Here is a 6,353-nt window from a genome sequence, read left to right on the forward strand (position 1 = left end):
CCTGATGATTATTAATATTTGCAGCCTGATGATTATTAATATGTGCAACCTGATGATTATTAATATCTTGCAGCCTGATGATTATTAATATGTGCAACCTGATGATTATTAATATTTTCAGCTTGATGATTATTAATATTTGCAACCTGATGATTATTAATATTTTCAGCTTGATGATTATTAATATTTGCAACCTGATTATTATTAATATTTGCAGCTTGATGATTATTAATATTTGCAACCTGATGATTATTAATATTTGCAGCTTGATGATTATTAATATTTGCAGCCTGATGATTATTAATATTTGCAGCTTGATGATTATTAATATTTGCAGCTTGATGATTATTAATATTTGCAACCTGATGATTATTAATATTTGCAGCCTGATGATTATTAATATTTGCAACCTGATGATTATTAATATTTGCAGCTTGATGATTATTAATATTTGCAACCTGATGATTATTAATATTTGCAGCCTGATGATTATTAATATTTGCAGCCTGATGATTATTAATATTTGCAGCTTGATGATTATTAATATCTTGCAGCCTGATGATTATTAATATTTGCAGCCTGATGATTAATATTTGCAACCTGATGATTATTAATATTTGCAGCTTGATGATTATTAATATTTGCAACCTCATGATTATTAATATGTGCAACCTGATGATTATTAATATTTGCAGCCTGATGATTATTAATATTTGCAACCTGATGATTATTAATATTTGCAACCTGATGATTATTAATATTTGCAGCCTGATGATTATTAATATGTGCAACCTGATGATTATTAATATTTGCAGCCTGATGATTATTAATATTTGCAACCTGATGATTATTAATATTTGCAACCTGATGATTATTAATATGTGCAACCTGATGATTATTAATATTTGCACCCTGATGATTATTAATATTTGCAGCCTGATGATTATTAATATTTGCAGCTTGATGATTATTAATATTTGCAACCTGATGATTATTAATATTTGCAGCCTGATGATTATTAATATTTGCAGCCTGATGATTATTAATATTTGCAACCTGATGATTATTAATATTTGCAACCTGATGATTATTAATATCTTGCAGCCTGATGATTATTAATATTTGCAGCCTGATGATTATTAATATTTGCAGCTTGATGATTATTAATATTTGCAGCCTGATGATTATTAATATTTGCAGCCTGATGATTATTAATATCTTGCAGCCTGATGATTATTAATATTTGCAACCTGATGATTATTAATATCTTGCAGCCTGATGATTATTAATATTTGCAGCCTGATGATTATTAATATGTGCAACCTGATGATTATTAATATTTGCAGCCTGATGATTATTAATATTTGCAGCCTGATGATTATTAATATTTGCAGCCTGATGATTATTAATATTTGCAGCTTGATGATTATTAATATCTTGCAGCCTGATGATTATTAATATTTGCAACCTGATGATTATTAATATCTTGCAGCCTGATGATTATTAATATTTGCAGCCTGATGATTATTAATATTTTCAGCTTGATGATTATTAATATTTGCAACCTGATGATTATTAATATTTGCAGCTTGATGATTATTAATATTTGCAGCCTGATGATTATTAATATTTGCAACCTGATGATTATTAATATTTTCAGCTTGATGATTATTAATATTTGCAACCTGATGATTATTAATATTTGCAGCTTGATGATTATTAATATTTGCAGCCTGATGATTATTAATATTTGCAACCTGATGATTATTAATATTTGCAGCTTGATGATTATTAATATTTGCAGCCTGATGATTATTAATATTTGCAACCTGATGATTATTAATATTTGCAGCTTGATGATTATTAATATTTGCAGCCTGATGATTATTAATATTTGCAACCTGATGATTATTAATATTTGCAGCCTGATGATTATTAATATTTGCAGCCTGATGATTATTAATATTTGCAACCTGATGATTATTAATATTTGCAGCTTGATGATTATTAATATTTGCAGCCTGATGATTATTAATATTTGCAGCTTGATGATTATTAATATTTGCAGCCTGATGATTATTAATATGTGCAACCTGATGATTATTAATATCTTGCAGCCTGATGATTATTAATATGTGCAACCTGATGATTATTAATATTTGCAGCCTGATGATTATTAATATTTGCAGCCTGATGATTATTAATATTTGCAGCCTGATGATTATTAATATGTGCAACCTGATGATTATTAATATTTGCAGCTTGATGATTATTAATATTTGCAGCCTGATGATTATTAATATTTGCAGCCTGATGATTATTAATATTTGCAGCCTGATGATTATTAATATGTGCAACCTGATGATTATTAATATCTTGCAGCCTGATGATTATTAATATGTGCAACCTGATGATTATTAATATCTTGCAGCCTGATGATTATTAATATTTGCAGCCTGATGATTATTAATATGTGCAACCTGATGATTATTAATATCTTGCAGCCTGATGATTATTAATATGTGCAACCTGATGATTATTAATATTTGCAGCCTGATGATTATTAATATTTGCAGCTTGATGATTATTAATATTTGCAGCCTGATGATTATTAATATTTGCAACCTGATGATTATTAATATTTTCAGCTTGATGATTATTAATATTTGCAACCTGATGATTATTAATATTTGCAGCTTGATGATTATTAATATTTGCAGCCTGATGATTATTAATATGTGCAACCTGATGATTATTAATATTTTCAGCCTGATGATTATTAATATTTGCAACCTGATGATTATTAATATGTGCAACCTGATGATTATTAATATTTGCAGCCTGATGATTATTAATATTTGCAACCTGATGATTATTAATATTTGCAGCTTGATGATTAATATTTGCAGCCTGATGATTATTAATATTTGCAGCTTGATGATTATTAATATTTGCAGCCTGATGATTATTAATATGTGCAGCTTGATGATTATTAATATTTGCAGCCTGATGATTATTAATATGTGCAGCCTGATGATTATTAATATTTGCAGCCTGATGATTATTAATATTTGCAGCCTGATGATTATTAATATGTGCAACCTGATGATTATTAATATTTGCAGCTTGATGATTATTAATATTTGAAACCTGATGATTATTAATATGTTGCAGGTCTGAGCTGATTTGAACTGATGGTTTGTAAAATAAAACATAATCACAATAAGATAATAAAAACATTAAAATAAAAAGATGCATCAGTAACAGGAGAGATTCTGGAACGATCCTGATATATTAAAACATTATTATTAACGTCTTCGATTATTAATTAATGTTATAGTGGACTTTAACTTCTCTTATCTTCACATGAAGCTGCTGCGTTTCATTAATAATTAATAAATGTATTGATTAATGTATTGATTAATGAGTCCTTCTGTTCAGAGTGTGAGCAGATGGAGGCGGAGCTACAGCAGATCCTGGACCAGGTGTCTCACCTGCAGAGCTCGAGGAAAGTTACACAGCTGTCTGTCTGCTTGCTTGCTTGCTTGCTTGCTTGCTTGCTTGCTTGCTTGCTTGCTTGATTGATTCTATGTGTTTATTTGTTGTTGAAATGAAGATAATTGAGAGCTGAATGTCATTTTCTCTGCAGGCTGCAGTCAAAGCATGTAAGTACACATCTATACACTCATAGACATATGTACACATATTACTAAATATCTATGCAGTTATACAAATAACTAAATATCTAGACATCTATCTATACAGTTATACATATAACTAAATATCTAGACATCTATCTATACAGTTATACATATAACTAAATATCTAGACATCTATCTATACAGTTATACAAATAACTAAATATCTAGACATCTATCTATACAGTTATACAAATAACTAAATATCTAGACATCTATCTATACAGTTATACATATCAATAAATATCTATATATCTATCTATACAGTTATACAAATAACTAAATATCTAGACATCTATCTATAGTTATACATATCAATAAATATCTATATATCTATCTATACAGTTATACATATAACTAAATATCTAGACATCTATCTATACAGTTATACATATAACTAAATATCTATACATCTATCTATACAGTTATACATATCAATAAATATCTATACATCTATCTATACAGTTATACAAATAACTAAATATCTATATATCTATCTATACAGTTATACAAATAACTAAATATCTATACATTTATCTATACAGTTATACATATAACTAAATATCTATACATCTATCTATACAGTTATACATATATATTTATACATATAACTAAATATATATAAATCTATCTATAGTTTTATATATCTTTACAGTTATACATATAACTAAATATCTAGACATCTATCTATACAGTTATACATATCAATAAATATCTATACATCTATCTATACAGTTATACAAATAACTAAATATCTATATATCTATCTATACAGTTATACAAATAACTAAATATCTATACATTTATCTATACAGTTATACATATATATTTATACATATAACTAAATATCTATACATCTATCTATACAGTTATACATATATATTTATACATATAACTAAATATATATAAATCTATCTATAGTTTTATATATATATATAGTTATAAATATAACTAAATATCTGTACATCTATCTATAGAGTTATATATATAGTTATACATATAACTAAATATCTATACATCTATTTATAGAGTTATACATATAACTAAATATCTAAACACCTATCTATACAGTAATACATATATAGTCATACATATAACTAAATATCTATACATCTATCTATACAGTTATACATATCAATAAATATCTATATATCTATACAGTTATACATATCAGTAAATATCTATACATCTATCTATACAGTTATACATATAACTAAATATCTATACATCTATCTATACAGTTATACATATAACTAAATATCTATACATCTATCTATACAGTTATACATATAACTAAATATCTATACATCTATCTACAGTTATACATATAACTAAATATCTATACATCTATCTATACAGTTATACATATATAGTTATACATATAACTAAATATCTATACATCTATCTATACAGTTATACATATAACTAAATATCTATACATCTATCTATACAGTTATACATATAACTAAATATCTATACATCTATCTATACAGTTATACATATAACTAAATATCTATACATCTATCTATACAGTTATACATATAACTAAATATCTATACATCTATACAGTTATACATCTATCTATAGAGCTATACATACATATTTATAAATATAACTAAATATCTATACATCTATCTATACAGTTATACAAATAACTAAATATCTATACATCTATCTATACAGTTATACATATATAGTTATACATATAACTATATATCTATACATCTATACAGTTATACATATAAATATCTATACATCTATCTATAGAGTTATACATATAACTAAATATCTATACATCTATCTATACAGTTATACATAGTTATACATATAACTAAATATCTATACATCTATCTATAGAGTTATACATATAACTAAATATCTATACATCTATCTATAAAGTTATACATATATATTTATGCATATAACTAAATATCTATACATCTATCTATAGAGTTATACATATAATAAAAATATATAAACATCCATCTATACAGTTATACATATAACTAAATATCTATACATCTATCTATAAAGTTATACATATATATTTATGCATATAACTAAATATCTATACATCTATCTATAGAGTTATACATATAATAAAAATATATAAACATCCATCTATACAGTTATACATATAACTAAATATCTATACATCTATCTATAGAGTTATATATATATATTTATACATATAACTAAATATCTATACATCTATCTATAGAGTTATACATATATAGTTATACATATAACTAAATATCTATACATCTATCTATACAGTTATACGTATATATTTATACATATAACTAAATATCTATACATCTATCTATAGTTATACATATATATTTATACATATAACTAAATATCTATACATCTATACAGTTATACATATAAATATCTATACATCTATCTATAGAGCTATACATACATATTTATAAATATAACTAAATATCTATACATCTATCTATACAGTTATACAAATAACTAAATATCTATACATCTATCTATACAGTTATACATATATAGTTATACATATAACTATATATCTATACATCTATACAGTTATACATATAAATATCTATACATCTATCTATAGAGTTATACATATAACTAAATATCTATACATCTATCTATAAAGTTATACATATATATTTATGC

Source organism: Sebastes fasciatus, unplaced genomic scaffold, assembly GCF_043250625.1.
Source record: "Sebastes fasciatus isolate fSebFas1 unplaced genomic scaffold, fSebFas1.pri Scaffold_80, whole genome shotgun sequence".
Classification (NCBI taxonomy): Eukaryota; Metazoa; Chordata; class Actinopteri; order Perciformes; family Sebastidae; genus Sebastes; species Sebastes fasciatus.